This window comes from Mus musculus, chromosome 5, assembly GCF_000001635.26.
Source record: "Mus musculus strain C57BL/6J chromosome 5, GRCm38.p6 C57BL/6J".
NCBI classification, from domain to species: Eukaryota; Metazoa; Chordata; class Mammalia; order Rodentia; family Muridae; genus Mus; species Mus musculus.
Genome location: NC_000071.6, coordinates 74688525 through 74700578, shown reverse-complemented (window position 1 = coordinate 74700578; position 12054 = coordinate 74688525). Strand labels below are relative to the sequence as shown.

At 44.9% G+C, this 12054-nt stretch overlaps 1 protein-coding gene across 7 annotated transcripts in view; it reads left to right on the top strand.

Annotated features, from left to right (window-relative positions):
• The window catches only part of Lnx1 (ligand of numb-protein X 1), a 110597-nt gene that overhangs the window by 2465 nt on the left and 96078 nt on the right, over positions 1-12054 (top strand). The window contains exon 1 of one of the 7 annotated variants that reach the window (XM_006504254.3): positions 3331-3436. The exons of the other annotated variants lie outside the window; for them this stretch is intronic. The gene's annotated coding sequence lies outside the window, so the exon portion shown is untranslated. Of the gene's footprint in view, positions 1-3330; positions 3437-12054 lie in introns of those variants that run through there. 7 annotated transcript variants of the gene reach the window in all.

Sequence of the window (12054 nt, the reverse complement as noted above, 5' to 3'; positions counted from 1 at the left end):
TGTTGTTGTCGTTGTTGAGTGCTCTGACTTTCAGGGAGCCCAGTTCGTTTTCATCATGCTACCACCCTGAGTAGCCTTGGGTACTTTGTCCCCTCTAATCTCATAGTCAAACATCTTCTACCTCAGACTCCATGAGCATTTGGCCAGGTCAGTATGAGAGGTGACAGATAATTGCAACCTGTACCACTCTGTGGAGGGAAGGCTCATAGAACCTTTGGATAAAATCCACACCTATGAATAGAATATGTTGTACCCATCAATGACCTTGAATCATTGCATCAGAGCAGTTGTGGTCCCAGACCCGCTGCGGGCTTCTTCTGGTCCCACCCTCTTCCCAAAGTGTAACACACATTTCTGCCATTCAAGAGCAAGGGCCCAGTGAACTGAGGACTGGATTCTAACCTTAAAAACACTACATCTTGCTGAAGGGGACTCAAAGGAAGGACCTCGGGCTCCTTGCCCATCACTTGCCTTGACACCTCCCACCCCACCCCTGCCCCTGCATTCCCCAATCTGAAACCCCTGCATCCTACAATAGAACACAGAGAAAAACTACCTAAATGCATGGGTCAGAGTAATGGAGATCAGGGGCAGGCAGTGCCTCTTGCTGGGGCAAGATGGTCTTTTAATTCCAGGTGAAGTGGGCCTGCCATCCTAGAATAGGGAACTAACTGATCTTTGGCATCAGACTGCCTGGGCTCAAAGCCCAGTTCTAGCATGTGATTTCTTTATGCCCCAGAGAAACTTTTTAACCTGTCTGGAACAGCCCTGGCACCATGTTAGGAAGTCCTCATGTGATGCTCTCATGGTCGTAGGGATCAGACAGATCTGTCACACAATTGCTAGACTGCATGAGGTACTTAATATCTTTGCCTCAGTCTGGCTGTCTTGGAAGCTGGGTACTTAGCTACCCAGGATTTCTGGGAAAACAGATGCAGAGTTTATGTGTGGGGTACCTTGCACATGCTAGGTGTTCGGTTCTAGGCGCTCGATTATTCTGGGATAGATATGTTATCTATCCCACAGTTAAATGACTTAGCCTAGACATAATGATGGAAACAGCCTCTGAATGAACACTGCACATTTCTGGAAAGATCCCCATAGGCTTAGAAGGAAAGCCAGCTAATGAAGATCATATTGTTAATCTTGGCCTTCTAGGGTGGAGTGGCTGCCAGTGTGGTGGCTGGTCTTTTAAAGACCAACAGGTGTAGCAATCTGGAGTATAAGACGAGCAATCCATGCATCTTCCTGCAGTGGGGACTCATGGCTGCACCTCTCAGTAATTCTTCTCCTGTTACTATGAGAGCTCTGCACCCCTAAGGGAGAGCCCAAAAGATCTACTTTGCTTAGGGCTACAGAGGCTCTCACATAGGTCCTCCCCACCTCGGCATCTCTGGACTCCCTGGCAGCATGAAACTATTCTTGATATTTCTGTGCCAGCATTACAGACTCACTTTTATGTGGGTGGTAAACTGACTGTCCTCTGACAGTGTTCCCAAACAATTACGACGAGCCTTTCAAAACTACTTGGCGAAGACTGTCGTTCTTCCTGGGGTAACTAGATTTTAAGTAGGTGCTGTCTCCTAAGAATGAGGATCGATATGAAAACCATAAAAGTCATCAAGAGCAGAGACTACAGGGGGCTGAGATCACGGTCATAGAATGCTGGCTCTCTTCTCTAACTTCCCACCTGTCATTGTCTCTTTACTCCGTGTCTTCTGGCTCAAGGAAACTGTAGTGACCTACTGCTTAGCAACACAGATACAGACTTCAAATCAAGGAGAGAAAGCGCTTCTTGTGAATTGGCATTTCCAAAAATGCAATAGGTCACGTGTGTGTGTGTGTGTGTGTGCGTGCGTGGTGCGCACTGAGTGTGTGTACTGAGTGTGTTGTCACTGAAAGTGAGCATTAGTCCACATATATAACACCTGGAATGTTTGGTGGCTGGTTGGATGGGTTGGCAGACAGAGGGATGTGTGGATGATAGGTGAATGAATGTACAGATGGATGACAGATAGATGTCTGGATGTTAAAGGATAGTTGTATTGATGGATGGTGGATAGACGTGTGGATAGATGGTGGATGGATGGTAGACGGATGGACAGATGATGATGGATGGATGGATGGATGGATGACCAAAGATTATTTTTGTTTCTTCAGCTGAGATGTTTCTTCACATGTGGCATGAAAATACATACTGTACAATCAATTGTTTTAAATATTACATGAGAAAAATGCATGTCCAGTACCAACATATCCCCTAACCTGTAGCAAATTGTGTATTGGAAACCTTAGCAACAAATTTTCACTTTTTATATTTTAAAACAGATAGGAGCAGAGGCATTCCCACTTCAGACAGGGCAGATGAGCTGACTCCCAAACCAGACATATGCAGGCTTCGAGATGGACGTTTTCTTCTGTCTAAGCCCTCTCTGCTTCTTCTATCTCTCAAAGAATTCCTGCTCGCTGCCCAGTGGGCCACATTCCCGGTGGTTGGTTGTGGGTTGACCAGTGCACTTCAAACATGTGCTGCAAGTTTCCTCTCAGAGGTTGTTTGTTTGACACTGGGTTTTACCCTGGAGGATGCACACCACTATTGTCACCATTGCCTCCCGGTGACTCGTATTTGCTTCTTGTGGTTGATGCATTTGTCACAGGGACACGAAAGACTTCACCAGGAGCAGAGTGGAAGCTCTCTAGGAATTCCTCTAATAGCTTCTTGGCACACAGCATGGCAACGGCATATGCGTGATGGGAGGCTTAGCTATGTCATTGCTATCTGTTGAGGTGATGTGTATAGCTTGCTTGTGACTACACTCTGTCAGTCACGTGGCCTCTTCTGAGTAGAACAGCGCATGCTTCGGCGCATACATCCTCACATTAGCATGAGTCACCTTGTGTTTTCAAGCTCCTCGTTAAGAATTATGGTCATACTTGAATGACATCTTCCACAGTATACACACACTCTGCCATTCCATTTGTAGCCCCTGGGGGCCCTTGTAAATTGCTTTCACGGTCACCTCTAAAGACATTTGCATTGTAACTTATTAGCAAGCTAAAAGCAAATCATTAGATTTGTACACTGGGGAAGGATTGCTATTCTAAGTATACAGGAGTCTTAGTGGCTGCCATCCCAAAATGTTTACCCTGTCACTTAGAATGAAGAAAAAAGTTAGAGTGGGCCACTGGGCAGATTTACCTCATCTCTGTAGGGTTCACCTCTAGGGGATATATAGTCTCCTGGGTTAGTCTCTTGGGATTACCACCGCTGATGACTATAAACTCAGGAGTTTTAAACAACTTCATTTATTTTTTTCAATTCTAGAGTGTGTAGAAGTTTGAAATGGAGACATGAGCAGGGGCACATTCCCATCTTTGAGGGAGCTCGGCAAGAGAATTTACCTTTGCTTCATCCATTGGGTCCCGAGGTCACTTGGTATGAGACTAAGTCTTGACATTGCCTCCTCTTCTGAGTCTGCCTTCTCTTCTCTCTCTCTCTCCTAAGGATACTAGATTTAGAGATCACTTGGGTAATCCAGGTGCTCTCATCTCAAGATCCAACACCTGATGACATATGTAAAAGACAAATTTCCCAATTAGGTCAGCTTCCTAGATCTGGGGAGAACCATGGCTGTGTCCGAGAGTAGAGCAGCTTTTTAACTCTCCACACTCATTCTGTAGCCAATGTCCACATAAACAGCCATCTCTGTCTTTTCACAGAGAAATCTTCATGTAGACCAGTGGTTCTCAACCTTCCTAATACATCAACCCTTTACTACATCTCATGTTGTGGTGACACCACAACTATAAAATTATTTCATTGCTACTTCATACACTGTAGTTTTGCTGCTGTTGTGAATCGTAATGTAAATACCTGAAATGCAGGATATCTGATATCCAACTCCTGTGAAGGGGTCATTCGACCCCCCAAGGGGGTCTCGACCCACAGATTGAGAACCATTGGTACAGACATACTGAATAAAGTATAAGCAACAGAGAGTTAGAGGTGGTAGCCTTTGATAACTTCCATCCTTCATTCCTGTGTTCAAGGCATGGCAGTAAGGGTTTTGTACTCTAAAGACCTAACGTATTCTTCCCATGAACACCGTGACAAATCTACAGAAAGAAGGCAATAGATACCAACATAGATTGCAATGGAAAACAGGACAAACCATATTCTTGGAGGTTATCACTCAAATGAATCTTGATTTCCCCACACCAGGATAAAGGGATAAATATCTACTTCCAAGTACCATTGTCTCAAGGGACCTTAGCAAATTAAAAAGTGTCCCAGGGGACTCTTTACCATCACCTGGACTACTTACAAAGACAGCTGGAAGGACCAGAGACGAAGAGAGAAGACAAGACCAGCAATGCTGTCTTTAGTTGGGGTGGGCACCATGTTTTGAAGGAGTATTGCAGTATACGCTGAACACCGAAAGACAGAACAAGAACCAACAGCCAAAGTCACAAAAACTTTGAAAACTACCCAGGCCTCTGTCACTGGACAGATTCAGAATAGCAACTGCATGTCACCCCTAGATATGTTGAAACACCATTTCCCCACTTGGTGAGAACCTATGATCTTTGCTCAACCCAAAATCATAATTTCTAAGCTAGGCATTGTGCTCACACCAGTAATTCCGTCCCTCAGGAGGCTGAGGGAGGGTTGTGGGTCTGAGGATAGCCTGGGTTACACTGGAAGTATGAAGCCAGCTGGGCTACATATATAGTGAGGCCCTGACATAAAAAAAATCTATGACTTCTAAATAAAACATTAAAAGAATGTTTTCAAGTCATATAGGGCCACCAACATGTGTGTATTCTTGTCTTGGATGGCAGTGTTTGTCTAAGCTCTTTCCCCTTGGAACTTCCTCTTGATTATCAAAATTCTACTCAATTTTGTCTTTGGGTTTTTGTTAATTTTTTTTAAAGACAGGGCCTCATGTAGCCCAGGCTGGCCTTGAACTCCCTATAAAGGTGAGGATGATCTTTAATTTCTAATTCTTCTATTTCTACTTCCTGAGTGCTAAGATTAAGGCATGTACCACCAATGCCCTGTATATATAAGTGGTGCTAAAGATTGAACCTCTTTTGTGACCCTACCTAGGAACTAGGTGGTCCATTAAATTTCCTGGGCCTGACTATGTGGTTCTCTTGCTCCCTGTCCTTTTATCATCACCACTGTGTTTGCCGCATGTGTCATGCCATTTATCCACCTCTGTTCTCCTAATTAAGCTTGAACACTATGAAGATAGCATTGAATTTCCCAGAGTCCCCAGAGTTCAAGACAAATAGAGGTCATGAACGGGGCAGTTAGCACACATCTGTAGAACTGAAATAGTTGAAAAATGTTAAGAATTCAAATACATTTCTTCTTGTACTTATCTTCCAAATTTTGGTTATGTGTTTAAAAAGAAAGAAAGAAAAGAAGAAAGAGTCTCTTCCTGCCATGGTCATCTTTGAGAGGGAGGACATGAGCTTGCAGGCTGTTTCGCTCCCATACTTCCCTAGAGTTAGCTCTTCCCAGGAGTCCATGTTGATGCTTGGCAGTAATAGAGTGCTTGATCAGATGAAATACTTTGCCTTAATTGTGTATTGTTTGCAGGACTCCATGTTTATAGCTCGGATGTGAGAGGACATCTTATTCGAGACAGAGCACTTACAGACCAACCCAAGGATGGCAGGTGCACCATGACATTCAGGGAAAGCCTGCTGAGGTCTCCTGTCAAGGGAGATGATGCTTTTTTTCTGGAAGGCTGTGAAAAGCCATCCCCAGGCCTCTAGAACTCATATGTAATTGGCTAGCCACAAGGGACTCTGCTCGCTCAACCACTTCCCTTGTCTTTCCCACTTTCTGAATGTCTGTGTTCCTGGTTATTGACTCCAGATGTGTTCTGCCGTCTCTCCTGGTTCAGCTCTGTCATTTCCTGGCAGATTCTGACCTCTGCAGAGACCCTTTATATTTTTCTGTTCTTTCTGGTGTTTGGAACACTTTGCAGGTGAATGTCATTCGCAGGTTTCATTAATGAGTCTCCTGCTCCCTCTTTGAGACCGGCAATTTAGAAGTTAAGTAGAACCAGATCTAACCGCAATCCTCGCAGCAGGCTTCGAGTACCTGCCTCCTTCTCCCAAGGTGAAGTGCAGGTCCCTCCCCTGTGCACACACAGGTTCCTCCTCCAACCTTCCCTTTTATTTTAAAGATAGTTTTTATCCCATAAGTGACTCTTTGTTTTCAGGTCATTGAAATGCCTGGTTTTCCTGGTTATCTACAATTCTGTAAGGCAAGGAATAATGTATCTCCGTTCATAATCAGTACCTATTAAAAAGATCGCACATTATCAGAGCCTTCAGTGCTCACTGAATGAATCTGAGACTTAAGGCATGAATAAGGTCAAGGAAGAGAGAGAGGTCTTATCTCGACTCTGGGAATTGCTTTCCCTATAACCTATTTTAAGAGGTTTAGCCAGGGCCAGAGCACTGCTGAGACAAATGTGCCTGCCAGGCAGATTCTTTAGAGAGAGAGAGAGCAGGTGGCCAGGGCCACTGTGGAAAGCAGTTACTGACACTGGTCCACTGGGCTTCTCCATGGCTAAGCTTCTGCCTAGGAATGAGTGACCTGGCTATGTCTGATGTGGGGCCCCAGGGCCAGTTTGAAATGTTGTCACCATGTTGCCCAACAGTGCTTCCCCAAGTTTTAAAGCATCATTAACAAAAACTCTGCACCTCGGGGATTTCTAGGTAGCTTTTTTGTTCTGTTGTTGGTGATGCTGGAGCCTGAACCCAGGGCCTCACATTTCCCAGGGAAGCATGTCATCACTGAGCCCACACTGCCAGACTAGGTTCAGTTTCTACTTCATAGGTATTGTGTTCATGCAGGATATGCACGTATGTGAGGCTACACGCATGTGTAGGTGGAGGGCAGAAGATAGCCTTAGGTATCTGTGTATATGTGGGTTCACACGTGAATATGAAGGACAGAGGATAACCTTGGGTGTCTGTGTATGTGTGGGTACACACATGTGTGTAGAGAGGGCAGTAGACAACCTTGGGTGTCTGTGTATGTGCGGGTGCACACGTGTATATGAAGGGCAGAGGACAACCTTAGGTGTCATTCCTTAGGTACCATCCACTTGGCTCTTTTGAGGCAGGGGCTCTCCTTTGACCTACAGTTTTCCCATCTGCTAGGTTGGCTCAGGAATCTTTCACCTTCCCAGTGCTGGGATTAACGCTTATGTCACAGGCATGGCTTTTTGTTTGCCTGGCTGGCTTTTTTTATTTTTATTTTTGGTGTTTTGTTTTGTTATGTGGGATCGATCTGGGGATCTAATTCAGGTTCCTGTGGTTTCAAGATAAGCACCTCACCAGCTGAGCTATCTCTCCAAGCCCTGTTCCCTGAGTCCATCCATGTCTTGGAGCTAAGTTACCTGCGTGATCACTTAGGGTAGGAGTAGTCTGTATATATTTGAAAAACATTGTAAAACATTAGGATAGGTTGAGGGATTAAAAAGATTTTGAACAACTTTAAATTAATGTTACAGAGCTGATGCAGTGATAGACACTTGTTACCTCAGCACTCAGGAGGCTAAGGCAGGAGGATGGGATGATCTACACCTCGGGGACCATGTCCCCACCCTCCCTCAAGTCACGAGGTGAACACCTGTCCAGTAGGACCTAGCCTCCCACTGTTTGCCACATTCTGGGCCGTTTCCTGGTTATAGACAACCTGGTGTCCTCATACAACAAAGTTCCCACTGGACTCAGGTGCTTTGTCTTAGGGAATATTGCTCCACACTTGTTATCACATCCCTCTTGTGAGCCCACCAGACAGTTGTGCACCTGGTGTCTCTACCACGCAAAAAATGAGGTGGAGCCATGATCCATTCAGAGTTCAGTGGCACACCTCTGATGCACTGGACCAAGTCCACCATTTCCTCATTGTACCTGGCTGGCTACCAGGGGTGACGCAAGGAAAATGTGAAGACTCCTTGAGGCAGCTAATCCCAGGGCCGGGTCTGAGCCACAGTGTTGACACCCAACTTTCCCTACTTGAACTTCTAAGGAAAAAAAAAATACTGATAAGGCCTTGGTTATAGGGAAAGCAAGAGAGGCACTCACCTTGGGGTGCAAAGTTTAAGGAACAGAAAAAGTTCAGCAACCATGATTTTAATAGTCGTTATATTAGCCTTCCCATTGCTGTGATGGGGTTCCCGACAAAAGAATATTATAGAAAGGGTTTGTTTCTGCTCATGGTTTGAAGGATACCGTCCACGGAGGGAGGGAAGATGAGAGAGCCAGTTGCTGGTCGCCTGTATTCAGTCAGGAAGCAGAGAGAGCTGAATGCTGGGCTCAGCGACATCTCCCCCCCCCCTAGTCAGTTTCCAGCCATAGACTAGCACATTGGGAATGGGTCTTCATTCCTCAGTTAAACCTCTTTGGGAACACCTGGGCGTGTTACCATGGTGACGGTGAAGCTGACCACTCGGTGCTTTTAAAAAACCAAAAGCAAGGCAACAAACTATGGTGACCTAAGGATGGGAACTATTCTTAAAGATCAGGTTAGGAATCGGGTTATTGAGGAATTCTCATCCCAGTTTCTTTCACCTCAGGCTGTGACGTGACTCAGCACAGCGTGGGATAAGTGTGTCTGTTATTTAAAGATGGATTCAAGTGTGTGTGTGTGGGGGGGGGGGGGGGCGCTTTCTCAAGGTAGTGTGATAGTGAGGAGTTTCCTGCAGCAAGGCTGTCCAGCAACTGCCTTTTCCCTGGGTTGGGACAACTGCCACCATCTAAGGTGACAAGCTCTCCTCAGACACTTTCCTTTTTAGTACTGTGTGTCTTTTGTGGGTGGGGCTGGCAGCCCCTGTTCCTTCTCCCCTGGGCTGCTCTCTCTGCCCATCACCTCAACCTTTTCATGTGCTGCTGAATTTTAATATTTGTGCTCTGGGTGGCAAAAACATCACCGATTGGCTGTTCGTTTAATTGATTTCCAGTTCTTTTTTTTTTTTGCATTATATATTGTTCATACATTTAAAAATGAGATGAATAAGATAGCGGAAAGCATCCCCAAATGCCGTCAGTCCTAGAGTTAACGGAAAAGTGTGGATTTTAACGCCAGACTGCTTAGGTGTTGAAGGCCTCCTTCTGTTTATATAGAGCCACAAACTAGCTTTCCGTCTTCTCAACCACGTCCACAGACCTTGTTTATGCTTTTACAAGCTCCATGCTTCTCCTTATAACCCTAGGTTTTATCTCCATCTGTCTGTCTGTCTGTCTACCTATGGCGAGATTGCTGTCCCTCTATAGTGTAGATGCTTCTCGAACATCCCTTCCCACTCACAGACACCCAAATCCACAGATGGCTCAAGTTTCGTCTATAAAATGGTGCTGTGCTTACATTTAATAACCACATATCCTCCAGCATACCGTAAGTCTTCTTTAGATTGCTTAAAATATCTAATACGATGTAGAAATATTGCTATGCTGAATTTTTAGGAAAATGCTAATGAGGAAAGGTTACATATTTAGCATAGATGCCTTCCTTCTACCCTGACCTGTGGTTGACTGAATCCACTAAATGCTCACACATGCTCTCCCTCTCCCTCTCCCTCCCCCTCCCCTTCTCCACCCCCCACCCCATACACACAGAGGCATACACACACTATTCCAACCAATCCTCAGGGCAGCATCTCCCTGAAATGGTCACTCAGCAGCAGCTAGGAAGCATCCTAGGCTAGCCCAAGGGTCAGTCAGCTCACGGGTAGTCACCATCCTCCCTCTTTTCTGGAGCTTGCTCTTTGCAGGCCCTGTAGGAAACCCACAGACAAGTTGAGGTGCTTGCTGAGGAGAGATAGCCAGCCTCATAGAGACCAGAAACCTGAAGAAATACTGGGTGAGTCCAATTCAGTCCAGAGAAGGACATGTATTCACATACTGAAGCACTAAAGAGCTCCATGGATAATCCCGTGTTCCCAGGAGAGGGGAGGAGCCTCAGGGAGACAAACTCTCCCTCAAATATTTCCCTAGATGTAAAGGTCTAATGGAGGGTAGAATGGTTTGTTTTGCAAAGTCATTAATGTCTGATCAAAGGACAACTCTCAAAGCATCCTTTCAATGCAGTGTCTATGTGTCAGCTTTAAAACGTTACCAATGCAAGCCATACTGTCATCCCTACAAGTTGAGGGGCATCTTAATTTTCTCATGATTTCTTTCCTTATTTGTCTGGTTTGCTGTGCTGGGCCTTATGAATGTTAGGTCAGAACTCCACCCCTGAGCTCTATAATCGCTGGGATGGTCCTTCAATTCCTTGAGTACTATAGAATCTCCTCGCTAGTCTTGGAAACAGGGATTCGGGAAACAATTTAAGGGATGCTTTAGAGTGAAATTGGTTCTTTCAATAGAAGAATACTAACTTTTCAGTGGAGCCAAATGATGTATTTATCCATTTGCTTTCTATGAACTTTAAGGGTGTCCTGCAAAGAGAAAGAAGGTGTCCACAGCACACCAGGGCCACATTGCTACAGTAGGCTTCTGTTAGAATTCCATTTCTATCAACATGATAAAAATACCCTGACAAAAAGCTAATTAAAGAGGAAGGGGTTTGTTGCAGCCAGTGTTCCCAGATTACAGTCCATCATCAAAGGGAAATCACTGTGCACTGGGACTGGGACTGGAGAGAAATGGGCATATTCATCCACCTTTGAGAGCAGAGAAAAATACATACATGCTTGCTTGCACTCAACTATGTTTCTCCACTTACATATACTTCAGGTCTCTCCCTTGCCTAAGGAATGGTGTCACCTACAGTGGCTTGGATCTCTCCACATCAATTGATGTAATTAAGACAGTCCCCCCTCAGACATACTCCAAGGCTGACCCAAAAGAGAAAATCAATCCCCCATTGAGACTTACCTTCCCAGTTGACTCTAGGTTGTGTCAACATCTGAAAGTTTGTCTTCTAAGTGAAAAGGGAAGAGATTGTTGCCGTTGCTAATGTGGGAGACCAAGAAAGTCTGACTTCCACTTTGTGTTTTCTCACTCTAACCTGTATGAAAGCCACATCTCCTTGCCCTCCTCAGATAGGGCAAGAAGGACAGGCCTACTGAGCAGGTTTAAACAAATATTCTCTACCTACCTCAGCCTTGGACTCTACTTTCTAGGGGAGAAACATGTCTCTCTGTTAGATTAAATGATCCTTGTTACTGTCGTCTCATCCCAATAGCTAGGCTCATGTATGTCTAAAAGCAAGATAGCAAGATGATATATATTCTATGTTCACAGGATAGAAACACAAAAAGAACTGGCAGGTAAACGGATAAAATGTTATTTTCTGAAGTCTACCTAGTTCATTGTTGTAGAGCCCAAACTGCTTGTTCAGCCAATGCTCTCATGGCCAATTTTTTTTTTATTATTTATGTAGACTTTATTTAGTCTAAAGTAAATTCACACAAAAAAATATAAGTGGTGTTTACATTAACATTACATTAAGAAGTTGGTTTACCATCTGGCCAAGAGCCAGCGGATTCATGCTCTGAGAGGAGAGGGAAAAGGAGTGGGATTGGGAGAAAGGGAAGGGAGGTTGGAGGCAAGGTTGGGAGAGGGGAGGAAGTTGGGCGGTGAGGGGCAGGGGGCATTGGAGTGTGAGCTGAACCCTGCTCTGCTTGCTAAACTTGTCTGTGTAATTCTGTCCCTGGGACACTGCAATTCTCCTCAGAGGCAAGGATTCTGTCTCTTCAGAGCTTTGACATGTCTACTGACAGTGAGACCTAAAGAGATTTAAATCCTTTGGCTTTCCTAGGTCTTTTATATTGAAGTAGTTACATTATTGGAGTTCTGACCATTTCATACTAGAGACACTGGGAGACAGAGGGTGGCAGGGTTAGGAAGAAGACAGTCTGGTAGTTCGGCCTGCTTAGTTTCCTTTGGGTGTGACTGGCCAGTCACTTAGGTGCTATGCTCCCGTTTCCTGATCTGTTTAATTAAAAACAAAACAAAATGTCATGAGGCCTTGAGAGGATAAAATGACACAATCTAATAATGTCCTCAACACAGTGT